The sequence below is a fragment of the Bos indicus genome, chromosome 1, assembly GCF_029378745.1.
Source record: "Bos indicus isolate NIAB-ARS_2022 breed Sahiwal x Tharparkar chromosome 1, NIAB-ARS_B.indTharparkar_mat_pri_1.0, whole genome shotgun sequence".
Taxonomy (NCBI): domain Eukaryota; kingdom Metazoa; phylum Chordata; class Mammalia; order Artiodactyla; family Bovidae; genus Bos; species Bos indicus.
Window position 1 is genome coordinate 56,023,022 of NC_091760.1, and position 20,113 is coordinate 56,043,134.

At 39.7% G+C, this 20,113-nt stretch overlaps 1 long non-coding RNA gene across 1 annotated transcript; it reads left to right on the forward strand.

Annotated features, from left to right (window-relative positions):
• Positions 1–14,937: 14,937 nt before the first annotated feature.
• LOC139178930 (uncharacterized) lies at positions 14,938–19,880 on the forward strand. The gene is made up of 3 exons (XR_011563344.1): positions 14,938–15,308; positions 18,764–18,923; positions 19,684–19,880. It is a non-coding gene; the product is annotated as an uncharacterized lncRNA (long non-coding RNA).
• The last annotated feature ends 233 nt before the right edge of the window (positions 19,881–20,113 follow it).

Here is a 20,113-nt window from a genome sequence, read left to right on the forward strand (position 1 = left end):
TGGCACCACATTTCACACAAAAAAATATGCCTTTTTAGCATACAGATTGTTTTAAACTAAGGGCCACCGAGAACCAGCAGATACATAGAAAGTTCTAAAAACGGGACAAACATTATCTTTTAAAGAAGAAATGTATAGTTATAAAGCAAATTTCCTCTTGTAAAGACACCACCCTCTTCAGTACTAGAAGAGGAGAATTCTTAGCAACTTCTTATCAATGGGTCACCAGCTTAAAGTAACAAATAGTGCTAAACAGAACAAATCTTGTTTACTATACTTTTGGTTGGTTCCCTCCAGATTGCTTTTGATCTCAGTTATTGCATTATTCATTATTGATTGACTCTTTTGATTTCTTCTAGGTCCTTGTTAAACATTTCTTGCCTCTTCTCAATCCTTGTTTCTATTCTATTTATCTGTAACTCCATTTTGTTTTAAAGATTTTGGATCATCTTTACTATCATTATTCTGAATTCTTTTTCAGGTAGACTCCCTATCTCCTCTTTTTTTTTTAGTTTGGTGGGCATTTATCATGTTCCTTTACCTGCTGAATATTTCTCTGTCTTTTCATTTTGTTTAGATTGCTGTGTTTGTGGTGGCCTTTCTGTATGCTGGAAGTTTGTGGTTCCTCTTTATTGTGGAGGTTGCTCCCTGTGGGTGGGTTTGGACTAGTGGCTTGTCAAGGTTTCCTGGTTAGGGAAGCTTGCGTTAATGTTCTGGTGGGTGGAGGTGGATCTCTTCTCTCTGGAGTCCAATGAAGTGTCCAGTAGTGAGTTCTGAGGTGTGTATGGGTTTGGTGTGACTTTGGGTAGCCTATATTTTAATGCTCAGTGCTATATTCCTGCATTGCTGGAGAATTAGCATGGTATGTCTTGCTCTGGAACTTGTTGGCTCTTGGGTGGAGCTTGGTTTCAGTGTAGGTATGGAGGCTTTTGGTTGAGCTCCTGTTGATTAATGTTCCCTGGAGTCAGGTGTTTTCTGGTGTTCTAAAGTTTTGGATTTAAGCCTCCTGCCTCTGGCTTTCAGTCTTATTCTTACAGTAGCCTCAAGATCTCTCCATTCTTATAGCACAGATGATAAAACATCTAAGTTAATGGTGAAAAGGTTCTGCACAGTGAGGGACACCCAGAGAAGTTCACGTGTTACATGGAGAAGAGAAGAGGGAGGAGGGAGATAGAGGTGACCAGGAGGAAAAGAGGGGGAATCAAAATAGAAGAGACCAGTTTAGCCAGTAATCAGTTCCCTAAGTGTTCTCCACAGCCCAGAACACCCAGAGAGATTCACAGAGTTAAGTAGAGAAGAGAAGGGGGAGGGAGGAGATAGAGGTGACCTGGAGGGGGAAAGGGAGGGTCAAAAGGGGAGAGAGCAATCAAGCTAGTAATCACACCCTTAAGGAAAAATGGGAACTGAAGATTAGATTCCTAAAGGTACAAAACTGATGACAAATACCAAGAAGCAAAGATTAGAAACCTAGAGTAGAAGTTAGACTCTGAAAATACAATATTAAAAATACAAAACAAAATCAATCACAAAAATTATAAAAAAATATATTTATGAAATATGCTTTAAAAATTGGGTCTTTTTTTGCAAGGTAATAGTAGGCTACAAAAATGAAAATTAAAAGAGTATAAAGAACTTAAATTTTTTTTAAATTAAAAAATTATAATAGTAAAAATGTATCTAGGAATTTCTCTGGAGCTGTTGAGGGTAGTGTGGGGTCATTTCAGTTTCAGATAGTTCCTTGTTCCAGTTTATATTTCTTCTCAAGGTCTCTAGGCCTTTTCCAATGCTTAGTCAATGCTAACTACAGGGTTTTAATCTGTTGCACCTGTCACTTCTAGAGCAGATCCCTCTTGTTTGTTTGTTTGTTTGTTTTTCAGCTTCCTTTGTTTGCAAGTCTCTTCAGTGTCTAATTTCTGCCCTGACACAAGGTGGTGAAGGTGGTCACTTATTTAGGCTCCCTTGCTCAGTTGTGCTGTAGGGAGGGAGGAACACTACAAACAAGTATTGCTGGTGTGTGTGGGGAGTGCTCAAAGTGTATGGACCACACTGGGTTTACCCCAGCTCACGGTGTGTGTGCTTTCCCGTCTATACTGTTCAGGCTCCAGGTTGCTCTGCAAGGGAACTGTCCAAAGCAGGCCCTGGGTTTCATGCACTTCCAAGGTCTAAGCTGCTCAGGTTCAGGTTCTCCAGTACTCCACAAAGGCACAGGCGTGGTTGGGCCTGTGTTTTGTGCCCTTCTCAGGTCTGAGCAGCTCAGGTGACCAGGTGCTTGGCGAGCACACTGTCCCACTAGGCGGTGCATCTTAATCACCTCCCTGGTCCCACTTGCTCAGTTTCCCGGGTGCACAGCAAGAACACTGTCTCAGGTGTGCCATGTGTCTCCTCTGGAGAGCTGATCTCTGGCTGCAACCCTCCTGGCAGATGTCAACCATCCAGGATCCCAGGAAGACTTGGTTAGCAACTGGGAGCCTGCTTACAGTTTGGTGGAGGATGCCATCTCTGGGGGCAAGATTTCCCCTTGCCTTCTGGCTCTGGCTGTCGCCCGCCTGCCTCTCTGCCTCTGGTTGGGGGATGGGCCAGTTCGCAGCCAGCTAGCTCTCCTCTGGTGTTTGCTCTCTCAATCCTTTGTTCTGTGAGCAGGCCAGGCTGTGCCTCAGGTTAGAGCTTTGCATGACTAAGTTCTCTCTCTCTCTCTCTCTCTTTTTTTTTCTCTCTCTGGCTATCTCACAGTTTGGGTGCTATCTCAAGTTAGCTCCCTCAGATTGTCCTCAGGGCGTTCAGGCCTGGTCCTTACCCTAAGCATGCAACCCGCACCTCCCTGTTGAGCTCCTGCTCGCTGATGGTGGGTGCAAGCACCTGGGCTACTTCTGTGCTTGGGGGTTGCAGTTAGGTGCGTATTCTGGGTTTGTTTTTTTTTTTTCCCCCTCTCGGTTATGTTGCCCTCTGAGATTTTAAAACTCCCCACAGACCCACCAGTGAGAGGCTTTCCTGGTGTTTGGAAACTTCTCCTCCTTCACAACTCCCTCCCTGGGATGGGTCTTCATCCCTAACTCTTTTGTCTCTTTTTGTCTTTTACATTTTGTCCTACCTCCTTTTGAAGGGAATGGGCTGCCTTTCTGGGTGCCTGGTGTCCTCTGCCAGCATTCAGAAGTTGTTTTGTGGAATTTGCTCAGCATTCAAATGATCTTTTGATGAATTTGTGGAGAAGAAAGTGGTCTCCCCATCCTATTTCTCCACCATCTCATCCCACTCCAACTATGTTTTGGTTTCTTGACTGCTACATATGTGGGATCCTGGCACCACAACCAGGGATCAAATCCACACTCTCTGCATTGGATGTTGAAGTTTTTACCACTAGACAATGAGGGAAGTCCCAGGTGAAAAAATTCTGAAGGATGAAGGGGGAGAGAGAAAGAGTGGGCAAGGAGACCTTGATGCATGCTTGACACCTATGAGAGAAGAAGGGAAGGAAGATTGGATAAAAAGAGCCTCATACGATAACGTAGACCTGAGAATGCTATGACCTGTTCCAGGAGTATCACATGCAGAGGTAATGGTTCAGCTCTAAAATCCTCTACTGTATTCTGTCATTGTCTGGAAACATCTTGGGTAACTTTGGTGAATGCTTTGAGATTAATATGGAGGTATGGCCACCAGAATTATCACCCACAGCAGTTCTCCTGAGAGCATGTATGAAGAACAAAATCATGTCCCCCATATTCAACATTAACTCGTTAACTCTTAGAAATTATACCATAGAGTTATTAGAATTAGAACAGGTCAAAAAATATAAGGTCAGTAACAGATAGATTAAGGGATTCAATTTATGATGATAGAAAAAACACCAGACTAGAAGTTGGGAAAGCTGTGAACTCCTCTCAAACTCTACTTTTTTTTACAATAGTAGTAAACCTTTTATTTAAAGCTATGCCACTTGTCATTAAAGAAAAATCACTAAAGGGAAAAAATTGCAATGACTTATGTTATATATTTTATTTGTATTTATAATAAAAACAGCAACAACAAAATGCACACCATCTTTTGAACAAGGGTTCATGTTTGAGTTTGTATTTGCCATATTTGGAATTCTGCATTTTTAATTTTTGTAATATGAGCTCCTATGTGTGTGCTCCATGTCTCAGTCACATTTGACTCTTTACAACCCCATGGTCTGCAACCCCAATGTCTGCAATGGCCCCCTGCCAGGCTCCTCTGTCCATGAATTTACCAGGCAATAACTTTGAAATGAGTTGCTATTTCTCCAGGGGATCTTCCCAACCCAGGGACTGAACATGCATCTCTTGTGTCTTCTGCCTTGGCAGGCAGATCCTTTACCACTGTGCCATGTTAGAAGCCCTAACCTGAGCTCAAAGTACACCTAATTTTTATTCCATGTTTCTCCAATCTCTTTTAATTGTTTTCTTACACCTGATTTGACAATGATGCTTTAGCAACTCAGCTTTACTTAAACTGTCCAAGGAAACTTGCACAAAGTAGGATTGATTGGGTTGATTTCCTTGCAGTCCAAGGGACTCCCAAAAGACTTCTCCAACACCACAGTTAGAAAGCATCAATTCTTCAGCACTCAGCTTTCTTTGATTCTGAAGCTGAAGCTCCAATACTTCGGCCACCTGATGCAAAAAGCTGACTCATTGGAAAAGACCCTGATGCTGGGAAAGATTGAAGGCAGGAGGAGAAGGGGATGACAGAGGGTTAGGATGGTTGGATGGCATCACCAACTCAATGGAAAGAGTTTGAGCAGACTCCGGGAGATGGTGAAGGACAGGTAAGCCTGGCATGCTGCAGTTCATGTGGTCACAAAGAGTCAGACACAACTGAGCCACTGAACAACAACATACACATATACATCTAAATTTAAGTGTACTTTAGCAAAACAAATGAAATCCTAGTTTCTTTTTCTTCTGATTTCTAAATCCTTTACCTAGGGTACCAATGAATAAATAGCATTAGTGATTTATTTTCTCCAATGCACAAAATTGCTTAAAGTTAGGAAAGATGAGATAATAGTAATAATAATAATAGAAGCAACAGAGGTCTGAGAGTCAGAAGACATAAGGGTGATTCTTGGCTGTGAACATACCAGTTGTGTGTCCTTGACCCCATCAACTACTTCTGCAGGTCTCAGTTTCCTGATCTGTGAAATAAAAATACTGGGAAAAATAAGCTCTGATAACCTTTGTGGTTTAAAATGTTATACTTTATGTTGAAACAACTAGATTAGATCTCTGTAGTAGGAAAATTTTACTCCTTACTTTAGGAGAAAAGATAATTATTACATCTTTAGAATTCAGGAGTTGGACTGGTGGAAACACGATCTGTGTTAAAAGAACTTGGAGAAGATTACCTTAAGCCATAGTGTCTTTCAGTAATGCCATTTTTAAAATTTCACTGTTTGAGCTTTTATTTTTAAGAGCCATAAGGCGGAATACAATATTAAAACCTGGATTTTTATTCTCCCTATCTTATAAACTTATTTGCTTATTTGGGGCAAGTTCCTATATTCCACAGTTTTGTTTTGTTTTTTTTTTTTTTTTTAATGGCTATAATAGTACTGGCCTACTGCAAGAATCATTACAGGGAGTTCTTAGGAAAAATAAATTAAAGCACACATTTACATTCTTTTGGCTCATAGATTGTATAATAATTAATTGGTGAATTTCACTGAGAGTCTACTGAGTGCTCAGCACTTACTTTCACCTGGAGAATTTGGGAAATTTTTATCATCCTAGCCTCTATACTCACTTTACAATGGTCCAATGAAGAAGTCATTTCCCCAAATCAGTGACTATTCATCAGCATGTCCTAGAAAAAATTATGATATTAACATTTATATTTCTTTTTCATAAGTTTCTTTTCCTTGACCCTTAGCTCTTCTTCTATGTACTTTGAATATCCTGCCAATCCTGTTCCCTTTGCCAATAAAGGTCATTCTAGTCAAAGCTGTGATTTTTCCAGTAGTCATGTGCAGATGTGAAAGTTGGACCATAAAGAAGGCTGAGTGCTGAAGGACTGATACTTTTGAATTGTGGTGCTAGAGAAGACTCTTGAGAGTCCCTTGGACTGCAAGGAGATCAAACCAGTCAGTTCTAAAGGAAATCAACCCTGAATATTCTTTAGAAGGACTGACACTGAAGCTCTAATACTTTAGCTACCCAATGAGAAGGGCTGACTCCCTGGGGAGACCCTTTTGCTGGGAAAGACTGAAAGCAAAAAGAGAAGAGGAAAGGCAGAGGATGAGATGGTTAGATAGCATCACCCACTCAGTGGACATGAATTTGAGCAAATTACAGGAGATGGTGGACAACAGAGGAGCCTGGAATGCTGCAGTTCATGGAATCAGAGAGAGTCAGATATGGATACAACTTTGCTACTGAACAGCAGCAACAATCCTGTTCCCTCCCACCCATCTCAGATACCAGGAACCAGGCTTTCTCTAACACTGCTTTCCCCACTGTTCCCCTCTGTGAATGAAGATCTTTTTTGTGTGAAAGACAGATAACATATTTCTTCAAATATGTAAATAATTAATATCACTAAAGGATTTATTAACAGCTGTAGTGGATGAAACCAAAAGGAAAAGCATAAATTAAACTTATATATCTAAGTAGGTAAAATTGCAGATTTTAAATCCAGTTGGGAAGGAACAGTCCTAATATTTACTGAATGTGCAGTGTGCTCCTGACACTGTGAAAGGAGTTTTCACATATATTATCTTCTTTTATCTGTACAGTAATCTCATGGTTAAATATGATGCTTTTTTATATATAGATAGAGAATAGTGTTTGAGAAAGATTAAGCAATTTGCTGAAGGTTACAAAGGCAGTAAGTAGCAGAACTGGGATTTCATTTCCAGGTCTGTCTGACTACAGAATCCACACTTTCCTTCTCAATCATTTTACATCTTCTAGTTTCTGAAATGATGTTTTGAAAAGAGCTGTAAGCCCCTGAGGCTGGCCCTGTTTAAAGCTCTATAGAATCACACTTTTAACTTTTATTATTTGCCAAATGACATTATTTAAATTTTAAAACATCTCTCACAGTGTGAACCATATTTCCCTGTTCTATCTAGGTTTCTTGTAAACAAAAATGCTCTGAAAAAGAAAAAAAAAAAGAAGAAGAGAAAAGCAGAATTCACAACACCTACAACACAGGTATAATTACATTTAAGCACCACTTACACCTATTTTTTCCCCCTGCTCATTTAATGTAACTTTCACAAAAATATTAAACCCAGTGAAAGTAATACAGATTTATTTCTTTTTGTGGGGAAGCCTCTCATGAAATGAAAGCTTTATTACTTTATCTTTTACTTTAAGGAAAATATGAGCAATTTCATTTGTATTTTTAGTTTTACAGATTCTGCAGCACAAGAAGTTAGGCTAGATTTTGGAACTGAGTAAGCCAATAGACTGGATCCACTACACTTCCAAGATTTCCTGCTTTAGAATGCCTTTTTCTTGGGCTTGAAATGATGGGAAGTCTGACGAAGGTCAGAATATTTAGCAGTGAGTTTGAGAGCATATATTTATATATACAGAATTCCTCAACTTTTTTTTTTACCTAAAAGGTACTAATCAACATCACAAAAAGGGAAGCAAAACAGAACTATCTCATTTGCTAGTATAGAAGCAAAAATCCTAAAGAAAATAATAGCAAGCAGGAAACACCATGACATTAAAAGTAACAGTATATCACAACTCCAAATAGTAAAGGCAATATATCCAAGCTCCAAAATGGATTTTTTTCTTGAATATAGTTTAAAGGACATTATTTTTTCTATTCATGATTTTTCATATTAACAAGTATAAGTATGCTAATAAAAAGCATCTCAGTAAGTGCTAAGTATTAGAAAATAAGTTTTGAAAGAGATCGGAATTAGAGACCGCCTGACCTGCCTCTTGAGAAATCTGTATGCAGGTCAGGAACCAACAGTTAAAACTGGACATGAAACAACAGACTGGCTCCAAATAGGAAAAGGAGTACATCAATGCTGTATATTGTCACCCTGCTTATTTAACTTAAGTGTAAAGTACATCATGAGAAATGCTGGACTGGATGAAGCACAAGATGGAATCCAGATTGCCGGGAGAAATATCAATAACCTCAGATATGCAGATGACACCACCCTTACGGCAGAAAGTGAAGAACTAAAGAGCCTCTTGATGAAAGTGGAAGAGGAGAGTGAAAAAGTTGACTTAAAGCTCAACATTCAGAAAACTAAGATCATGCCATCCAGTTGCATCACTTCATGGGAAATAGATGGGGAAACAGTGGAAACAGTGTCAGACTTTATTTTGGGGGCTCCAAAATCACTGCAGATGGTGACTGTAGCCATGAAATTAAAAGACACTTACTCCTTGGAAGAAAAGTTATGACCAACCTAGACAGCATATTAAAAAGCAGAGACATTATTTTGTCCACAAAGGTCCAACTAGTCAAGGCTGTGGTTTTTACAGTGGTCATGTATGGATGTGAGAGTTGGACTGTAAAGAAAGCTGAGCACAGAAGAATTGATGCTTTTGAACTGTGATGTTGGAAAAGACTCTTGATAGTCCCTTGGACTTTTAGGAGATCCAACCAGTCCATCCTAAAGGAGATCAGTCCTGGGTGTTCATTGGAAGGACTCATGTTGAAGCTGAAACTCCAATACTCTGGCCATCTGATTTGAAGAGCTGACTCATTTGAAAAGACCCTGATGCTGGGAAGGATTGAAGGGAGGAGGAGAAGGGAACGACAGAGGATGAGATGGTTGGATGGCATCATCGACTCAATGCACATGAGTTTGGGTAAACTCCAGGAGTTGGTGATGGACAGGGAGGCCTGGCATGCTGTGGTCCATAGGGTCACAAAGAGTCGGACACGACTGAGTGACTGAACTGAACTGAAGGGCAAATAAAGATTTTACCTTAGTGACAACAGAATAAAAAGTGTTGTCTATTATTCCACATTGTTATTTGAAATCTTCACCTGAAAACAAATAGAATGTTTATCTAGAAGTATGAATGGTTAAAAACAGTTAAGAAAAAGCTAAAAAAAATCAAATCATTGCAGAAGAATTTATTTTTTCAGATGTTAAAATGTGTTATAAATTTTTAGTGAATATAATATTTTTATACTGTTGAAAAAACAAATGGTTCAATATAATAGCATAGAGAATGCCAAAATAGAATATTTGTTAAACATTAATATTTTGAATTAGTGATTATTCATTACAATATTTTGTGACAAGTCCTGGGTGTTTACTGGAAGGACTGATGTTAAAGCTGAAACTCCAATACTTTGGCCACCTGATGCCAAGACCTGACTCATTTGAAAAGACCCTGGTGCTGGGAAAGATTGAGGGCAGGAGGAGAAGGGAACAACAGAGGATGATATGGTTCGATGCCATCACTGACTCAATGGACATGAGTTTCGGTAAACTCCGGGAATTGGTGATGGACAGGGAGGCCTGGTGTGCTGTATTCTGTGGGATTTTGATATTTGGCAAAACTAATACAATTATGTAAAGTTTAAAAATAAAAAAAAATAAAAAATAAAAAGAATCATATGTGATTGAGTGACTGAACTGAACTGAACTGAACTAATTGGGGCAAAAAAGTCTAAAAGATGGACTGTTGTAAATCTCCAGGTGGAATTAACTAATTAAATAGAAAAATAACTCCACATAACTACTAAAGGAAAATTTAGGTTACTATTTCCATAATATTGTAGCAGTAATTATTTTTAAAGGGTATCTTGAAAGCTATAAATTGTCAAAGAAATAATTGTTAATTGAAAATATGTTAATATTAAGAGTAAAAATCTCTATTGAGCAAGTTGACTTCAAAAGAGGCCCATGATATATTTTAAGTGAAAAAAAAAACATTTAAAGAGCATTGTGTGTCTTAATAGTATTTTATTCGTATGTGTGGGTATGTCTCAACGTGAATAAATTTCAGTGTGCTTACACATGTCTATATAAACAATTACAAGAAGTCTATTTAACAAAATGTCATTAAGTATTACCTTAGGGCAGTGGAATCATGGGCATTATCTTTCTGTATTATCTGAGTCTTATACAAGGATTATATATTAAACTTACATATTTTTGCAAAGCTATTTTAATTCTTGGAAGGATTACTTTTTGGTTACTTAACATACTCTGTCTATAACTTTCAGTCTTGATTTATTTATGAATAAAAACAAACAATATAAAAGATTCCTATAATGGAAATGATAAAACTCTGTTGAGACACATTAAATAAGAACTAAATAAGTGAAAAGTGAAAGTGAAGTCACTCAGTTATGTCCAGCTCTTTACGAACCCATGGTCTGTAGCCTACCATGCTCCTCTGTCCATGCGATTATCCAGGCAAGAGTACAAGACTGGGTTGCCATTTCCTTCTCCAGGGGATCTTCCTGACCCAGGGATGGAACCCAGTTTTCACACATTGCATGCAGATGCTTTACCATTTGAGCCACCAGGGAAGGCAGATAAGTGGAGAAGACCTAAATAAAGACACTAAATAGGTAAATATTTATGAAAAAGAAAAGTCAACATGGAAGAAATGTAAATTCCCACATGAATTCTGGTAAATCCTATACTTTATATTAAAATATATATATTAAAAAAATATCTATTCAACATTTTCTTGAATAGACTTCTATTCACTGGGCCTTAGAAATTATCACTATGAACAAAGCTAGAGGGAGGTGATGAAATTCCAATTGAGCTGTTTAAAATCCTAAAAGAAGATGCTGTGAAAGTGTTGCACTCAAAATGCCAGCACATTTGGAAAACTCAGCAGTGGCCACAGGCCTGGAAAAGGTCAATTTTCATTCCAATCCCAAAAAATATTCAAACTACCACACAATTGCACTCATCTCAAACGCTAGCAAAGTAATGCTCAAAATTCTCCAAGCAGGCTTCAACGGTACATGAACTGTGAACTTCCAGATGTTCAAGCTGGTTTCAGAAAAGGCAGAGGAACCAGAGATCAAATTGCCAACATCCATTGGTTCATCGCAAAAGCAAGAAAGTTCCAGAAAAACATCTACTTTGGCTTTATTGACTATGTCAAAGCCTTTGACTGTGTGGATCACAACAAACTGTGGAAAATTCTGAAAGAGATGGAAATACCAGACCACCTTACCTGCCTCCTGAGATATCTTATGCAGGCCAAGAAGCAACAGAACTGGACATGGAACAACAGACTGGTTCCAAATCGGGAAAGGAGTAGGTCAAGGCTGTACATTGTCACCCTGCTTATTTAACTTATACATCATGTGAATATGCATCACATGATGAGTACATCATGAGTACAACATGAGTACAACATGAGGACATCATGTGAAATTCCAGGCTGGATGAAGCACAAGCCGGAATCAATTTTGCAGGTAAAAATATCAATAACCTCAGATATGCAGATGACACCACCTTTATGGCAGAAAGTGAAGAACTAAAGAGCCTCTTGATGAAAATGAAAGAGGAAAGTGAAAAAATTGGCTTTAAGCTCAACATTCAGAAAACTAAGATCATGGCATCTGGTCCCATCACTTCATGGCAAATAGATGGGGAAACAGTGACAGATTTTATTCTGAGGGGTTTGAAAATCACTGCAAATGATGACTGCAGCCATGAAATTAAAAGATGCTTGCCCCTTAGAAGAAAATCCATGACCAGCCTAGACAGCATATTAAAAAGCAGAGACATTACTTTGTTAACAAAGGTCCATCTAGTCAAGGCTGCAATTTTTCCAGTAGTCATATACGGATGTGAGAGTTGGACCATAAAGAAAGCTGAGTGCTGAAGAATTAATGCTTTTGAACTGTGGTGTTGGAGAAGACTTCTGAGAGTCCGTTGGACTACAAGAAGATACAACCAGTCCATCCTGGAGGAAATCAGTCCTGGATGTTCATTGGAAGTACTGATGTTGAAGCTGGAACTCCAATACTTTGGCCACTTTATGCGAAGAGCTGACTTATTTGAAAAGAGCTTGATCCTGGGAAAGATGAAGGCAAGAGAAGGGGACAACAGAGGATGAGATGGTTGGATGGCATTATCAACTCAATGGACATGAGTTTGGGTAAACTCTGGAAATTGGTAATGGACAGGGAGGCCTGGTGTGCATGGGGTCACAAAGAGTTGGACATGACTGAGCAACTGAACTAAACTGATTATAGGTTCAAGAATAAAGAAGTTAACCAGTGGAACAAAACAGAAAGTACAGAAATGAAAGTAATTAAATATATATGTAACAAATCTAAGAAAAGAATGGGGTATTCAAGTATGGAGCTAGGCAGGGAGTATCAGTTAATTGGAGAAAAAAGTGTAGTTGGATAGATAAGAGGCAAATCTAGGCAGTTTACTATGATTGTTCAGAAATTTACACTTGTAATTTCAAATTAAAAACTTGGTATAATTGTCTTAATTTAGACTTGGAGGTTTTCATTTCTCTTTTTGGCAGTATAAACTAGAGGGAATTATCTACCTGACCTAGAGTCAATTTTAAAACCTGCAAAAGAGCACCCATGAACTTGATTTTATTTCCCCAAAGCCAGTGCTAATTTTTATCCTTGTTTTTTGCTAGTTAAATGAGTCATTTACCTTTGCCCTAAGGCAAGGAATTGTAAGCAGGATAATCTGTTAAAATATAAATGTATATATGTTTTTTCTTTAATTTCCTGTCTTCCCATTCAAGCAAGTAACAAGGCCTATGTATATTCATCACCTTAAATATGGATAATTTCATAGGTAAGACATCAGATAATAGCTCCTTTCTCTGCTAAGTAAATGCGCAGCTCATTGAAGAGACTCTGGGTACAGAATTAGAAAGGAGGGAATTCTTAGAAATTTGGAGGAAGCAAAGATGGGTGAACCTTGTCATCTGTGGACCTTTGTGATCTGCTGTGTGGGGATGCCCTGGCGAGAAGGTAGGACTTCAAGGGTTTGGAAGCATGTTGTATGAGGGGTGCCTGGACACTGGATGGAGCCATTCACCTCTGTGAAAATGTCTATGCCCGCTAATAGCTCATGAGTGGACTTCTGGCAGTTATAGCAAACGGGAACAGCAGCAGGTGTCATAATGCAGGTCAAGATTTAAGGTCCTGTTCCTGTTTCAGAAGTTACTTAGTCATCTCAATTTCTAGAGCCATTTTGTTGAAAGGAAAGGCCTTGACACTAATTAAAATAGAATCTCCTTCCAGAGGGTATTGGAGTGAGCAGGGAGAGGTTTGGAGGTGGCTTTGAAAGTGAAAGTTACTCAGTTGCGTCCGACTCTTTGTGACCCCATGGACTGTAGCCTGCCAGGCTCCTCTGTCCATGGAATTCTCCAGGCCAAAACACTGAAGTGGGTAGCTATTCCCTTCTCCAGGGGATCGTCCCAACCTAGGGATCAAACCCAGGTCTCTTGCATTGTAGGTGGATTCTTTACTGTCTGAGCCACCAGGGAAGATTTATGTTGATTTAAACAAAATTTTAAAACAGGCTTTGCTTTTGCTCTCCAGAGTTTGCAGATTAATATTCATTATTAATAGTCATGTACAGTATATGCTTGATAATCATACTTATTGAGTCAACAGGGCTGACTTGACAGAACTTCAAGGGTCCCACATGGAAGTATTGTGTGTTTATTTAGATTGAGTTGATATCTACAAACACATGGGAATAGAATGATCTTTAGTATGTATACACACTTGTAGAATTTTAGGAAGAAAAACAAACAAACAAAAACTATTTAAGCTGATCTCATTTTTTTTTCAGATAGAAAAGAATCTGAAATCCAAAGCCACAAGATGGCCTTGAAGATCACCAAGGTTGAGCAGTAATGGGACTAGAGTGGGGAATGTGGCTTCTGCACTACCAGGCTCTCCAGGTCATGTTTATAAAGCTCCTAAGCCAGGCTGACCCTCCTTCCAAAAGTGATTGAGAAGAGGAAATCTTTGCCTTCATTCATGGCAAGTTTTCCCAGTTATTACTGCTGCTTTCAGAAAATAGTATTCTTTCAGTAGCTCATCTACCATATGACATTATTCTTCACAGTAAAGCCTTGAAGGTTTTGGATCTATTAGTTTGATTTTGTCATCAGGCCCCACTATCATCAATTCATCAGTTCATGTGTGAGGCCTGAGATGAGAGATTATTCTCGGAGTAAAAAGAAATGAATTGAGTTTACTAACAGCTTGCAATGTTGGCTTAAAACTCAACATTCAGAAAACGAAGATCATGGCATCTGGTCCCATAACTTCATGGGAAATAGATGGGGAAACAGTGGAAACAGTGTCAGACTCTATTTTTTTTGGGGGGGGGGGCTCCAAAATCACTGCAGATGGTGACTGCAGCCATGAAATTAAAAGACGCTTACTCCTTGAAAGGAAAGTTATGACCAACCTAGATAGCATATTCAAAAGCAGAGACATTACTTTGCCAACAAAGGTCCGTCAAGTCAAGGCTATGGTTTTTCTGGTAGTCATGTATGGATGTGAGAGTTGGACTGTGAAGAAAGCTGAGTGCTGAAGAATTGATGCTTTTGAACTGTGGTGTGGGAGAAGACACTTGAGAGTCCCTTGGACTGCAAGGAGATCCAACCAGTCCATTCTGAAGGAGATCAGCTCTAGGATTTCTTTGGAAGGAATGGTGCTACAGCTGAAACTCCAGTACTTTGGCAACCTGATGCAAAGAGTTGACTCATTGGAAAAGACTCTGATGCTGGGAGAGATTGTGGGCAGGAGGAGGAGAAGGGGACGACAGAGGATGAGATGGCTGGAAGGCATCACTGACTCGATAGACTTGAGTCTGAGTGAACTCCAGGAGTTGGTGATGAACAGGGAGGCCTGGTGTGCTGCGATTCATGAGGTCACAAAGAGTCAGACATGACTGAGCGACTGAACTGAACAGCTTGCAAGAGAGACGGAGCAAAGTCAGTCTTATTTCTGGGCTCATGTAGCAGCATGAACAGCACAATGCTAAAAGAAGGGGATTTTCCCCTTTCAGTCTGTGACTGTGTATAGTTACAACCGGAGAGACCACAGTGAGACACTGCACATCTCAGCAGCAGTGAGCTACGATGGAGGAAGGGTGGGTAGCAAGAAGGAGATGGGGCCCTGGGTCCAACCTACTGCTCTTTCCGGGAAGACAGTAGGACCTGAGACAGCAGTGAGGCCTCTCTCTGCTGCTCCTCACCAGCACAGCATCATCTTCGTCGCCAGAACGAGCAAGGGATGATGGGCCCTCCAAGGGAGCAGAGAGGACGTGGCTGAGCACATGGGCACACCCTCTTAGGACCCACAGAAATAATCCATGGCAAGAGGTAGAACCTGTCATAGTTTCTCTGACAGAGGGCTAGAACTGTAGAAACAGAATCAGAAATGGTTAATGTGATCCAGTTTTAACCCATGGACTGCTTAGGGGCTTTAAGACCATTCAAATAAAATAAAATGAGACCAGGCTAGAGAATTCCCCAAACAGAAAAAACCATTTAATCCACATGCATGTCTGCCTGTGTTTTTAGTTTTTCAGTGGTGTCTGACTCTTTAACCCCATGGACTGTAGCCTGCCAGGCTCCTCTATCCATGGGACTCTCCTGGCAAGAATACTGGAGTGGGTTGCCATTTGCTCCTCCAGGGGACCTTTTCAACTGAGGGTTAAAACCCGAGTCTCTCTTAGGTCTCCTGAATTGGCAGGCAGATTCCTTACTATTTGTGCCACCTAACAAGCCCATTTCTTATAAGTGCCTCTGATAACCAAAAAATAAACTTTATTATTTTCTTAAATGGTGTAACACAAGCACCTTTAACCTGCTGTCTAGAAACATTTATGGTAATAAATAATCTTTGTAAAAGTTAGATGACTTCCTGCTTTTCACTTCTTAAGTCACCCTGTTATGTCCTGCCTCTTCACATTGGTTTTGAATTTGAAGACTTCTAGTTCACAAACTGAGCTTCCCTGGTAGTTCAGATGGTAGTAAAGAATCTGCCTGAAATGCAGGAGACTCGGATTCAATCCCTGGGTCAGGAAGATTCCCTGGAGGAGGAAATGTCAATCCACTCCAGTATTCTTGCCTAAAGAATCCCATGGATGCAGAGCCTAGCAGGCTAGAGTCCATAGGGTCACAAAGAGTTGAACACATCTGACTGACTGAGTATGCATGCAGTTCACAAACTGTTATGTTGTGCACAGTAAACTCTTACTGAATACTTTTATTGATCTGGCTTTAGTTTATACGGTTTTTAAATTTTTGACAAGACAGAGGGATTGGACTAGAGCAATTGTTTAGTATTTTCCATTTTTATCTGCTTTGCCCTCCCCAGTTCCTACTCTCCTCTCCACCTGGCTCAGACTTTCTTTTCCCAATGTGTAGTGTGAACTTCGACTCAGTTTTGAAACGTTTCCAAATCTGAACCTCGATGACTTTCTGATCTCTACCACTGAGTTTTAATTTATTCTATGCTACCTAGTCTTATTGGTCATCTTTTCATGTGTATCTAGTTTTCCCCTCCTAGATTGTAATCCTCTGGATTTTGTCTATGAATAACTACCACTCAGTAGAGCACCTTAAACCTTGTAAACTTTTGATAAATGTCTATTGATGGTTTTATTGACATCAAGTTTAAGGTTTAGTAAGCATTCTGTATCTAATTAAAAACAACACAGTAATAGAACTGTAAAAATAGCTGTTTATCCACTTGTGTGTTCCATAAACTAAAAAATTCATAGTTGTTTACACTGACAATTAAAAGACTGTCTGCTTTAGATTCCCAATGCAAAATTGATATGGTGTGCTATCAGTAATCACCTTGAACAGATGGAAAGCAGTTTTCAGTTTTTCTATTTTCTTTGTTTTGTGCTGTGCTAAATCTCTTTGTTGTGTCTGACTCTTTGTGACCCCATGGACTGAAGCCCACCAGGCTTCTTTGTCTATGGAATTTTCTAGGCAAGAATACTGGAGTGGGTTGCCATGCCCTCCTCCAGGGGATCTTCCTGACCCAAGGATGGAACTCTTATCTCTATGTCTTCTGCTTTGGGTTCTTTACCTCTAGAGCCACCTGTTAAGTACTCCTAAATACCTCCTAATTTAAAAGGAGTCAGTGGGACAGTGATCTATCTATTATTATCTGCAATCTATTACAGGTAAGCTACAGAAAATAAATGCAGTGTTTTTTAGATGCTGATTTAAAAACAAAAGATTTTAAAATTAGATTACAAATTAAAAGCAGTCAAAACACCATATTTCACACTTTATTTAAAATGTGAGCTAGTTAAGTTTGTTTATTTCAAACTTAATAATCACATGTGAAGGTTGATTATTTTTCTTTTGGAAAAGATTTCCCTGAGGACTTTAAAAAGATGAGTTCCCTGACACCTTTTAAAATCTGAATCAACCAAACAAAGTCCACTCCAGGATAAACAAAGAAGACATTTAAAAGCCTCCAATGTCTCCATCCATTTCATGCCTTCACAGAAAATTTAGGGGCTGGTCCTCACCTGACCTCTGCCTACCTATTAGCCCCAGGATGTGTCCTTCACTCCAACGAATGTTGCTGTCTTACCATTTCTGGAAGGTGTCTGAGCTTTCCTGCTCTGGCCCTTGCATTTGCCTTTTCACCCTTAGAGAGCTCTCCTTTGCTCTATTTATAGACATAACCAGTAGACAGGTCTCACCAGTCCCTCTGCCCAAAGGGTTTGTCCCTGAATTCTTGGCATTCGTCTCATTCCCAGTCTGTAGCAGGCATGCCTTCATGCTAAGTCGCTTCAGTAGTGTCCAACTCTTTGAGACCCTGTGGACTGTTGCCCACCAGGCTCCTCTGTCCACAGGATTCTCCAAGCCAAAATACTGGAGTGGGTTGCCATTTCCTCCTCCAGGGGATCGTCCCGACCCAGAAATCAAACCCATGTCTCTTTTGTCTCCTGCATTGACAGGCGGGTGCTTTACCACTAGGGCCACCTATGGAGGCTTCCCAGCTCGCCCCCGCCTCCTTGCCATTCTCTGGATTCAGCTCAAATGTCACAGCCACAGAGAGCTCTTTCCTGACCACCTTGTTTTTCTCAATTTCACTTATATCTTTTGGTCCAATTAGGTCCTTTGTGGTAATAACAATTTTCAGGTTTGTTTTTTTTTTCAATTTGTCAATAAATTTGCTTACTTATTTGTTTACATGTTTATTGTTGGATTGCCCATGTAAGTATTAGTTCTTTGATATCTTATTTGTCTTGCTCTGTAGTTCTAAATTCCCCAATTCCTGTTACATAGACTAACCTCATAAAAGAGGAAGGAGTTTTGAAATGTTCTGTTAGTGCATGTAAAAAGCAGCAGGTTGACATCAGGTGAGAATCAGGAGACATTTGAGATAGTCTGGAATTTAAGAAGCTGAAGAAGACCATCAGTGGAGACTTTGCTTCTAGCTTTCCCACTGAGCTAGCCATGAGATTCACAGTGGGTGACTTTGGATGACATATTTGAGACACTTACTCTATAGTTCCATGATTTATTGACTTTGCTTTAGATTCAAATGTTTACATTGTGTTACTTTTCTAAGATAATCAATAGCCTATGCTTAATTTTCTTTTGTTTTAATTTTTTTCAGCATTAGCTGTCTGACTTCTCTCCAGTAACTTAATTTTTTTTTTTTTTTTTTGGTTGGTGGTAGAGGCAGAGGTTTCTGTATTTGTCAATTTCTTCATCTATAAATGGAAAGGGCAGGAGGAGAAAGAGTCACCAAAGGTTCCTTTGGAGTTTTTCTTTTTTTTTACTTTTTTGTTTTTTAGTTGTTTTGTTCTTATAATATGAAGCGGTATGAAGGAGAAACGAAGGGAAAGAGAAAAATAGACACCAACAACCTGCCTTGCGGAGAGTCTTCCAGAGGATGCTAGCAAGCCCATTGCCACTTGCTGATCATTGAAGCCAACTTCCTTTTATTACTTGCAGGTAGTAATATACACATTTTCTGTTTCTCCTGCAATATAACTATTCAGTAAGTTTCCAAGTGCATTAGCTGGTTTTAGACAACTGGTATGGCATTTGTCACATAGAAAGACATACCTAAATGTTTACAAACATGGTCTTTAAAATAAAAGCTTTAAATGATAGTTATTTAATATCCGAGAGTGAGAAAGCATGGAAACAATTGTACAGGTGGAGTCAGCATGAGCACTGGACGAGTGGGCATGTTTCTACAGTTTTAGGCTTTTCTAATGTCTTACTTGAATTGTGGTGTTGGAGAAGACTCCTGAGAGTCCCTTGGACTGAAAGGAGATCCAACCAGTCCATTCTGAAGGAGATCAGCCCTAGGTGTTCTTTGGAAGGAATGATGCTGAAGGTGAAACTCCAGTACTTTGGCCACCTCATGCGAAGAGTTGACTCATTGGAAAAGACTCTGATGATGGGAGGGATTGGGGGCAGGAGGAGAAGGGGACGACAGAGGATGAGATGGCTGGATGGCATCACTGACTCGATGGACGTGGGTCTGGGTGAACTCCGGGAGTTGGTGATGGACAGGGAGGCCTGGCGTACTGCGATCCATGGGGTCGCAAAGAGTCGGACATGACTGAGCGACTGAACTGACTGACTGAACTAATGTCTTACTCACTGATATTTTTAGAATCCTGTTTTCCTTTTCACACTAAATCTTGCCTAATACAAGCATCCTTATTTCTGTCCCTTTTGAACTGGTAACCTGATGGAGCAGATGGGTTACTTGGAGTAGCACATGGCTTTAGGAGCATCTACTTCTGCATTCACATGGAAGATTCATCAGTGGAAAACCGAGGTCTGTAGCAGTCAAGGGGCTGCTGGCAGCTGGCATCAACTTCACATATATGAATGTGCCCTGAGCTAAATGGTTGTGTCTTCCATGGCTTTGCCCTATCCTAAAATAAAGTTACGGTTCACCTAATCAAATCCTCTTGACTTAAAAGTAACCATGCTGTTTTCAGAGTAAAAATAGTTGATTCATTAAATGCACTAATTAAGAGTTGTCTGTCTGTATCCTAGCCCTGCCACTATTTTCTCATTTTGGAAAGTTTAACATCTTAGTGCCCATTACCTCTTCAGTAGAGCTGATGTAATATAGTACCAGGAGCTGTGATAAATAGTTTACATTCATTTTCTATTTAAGG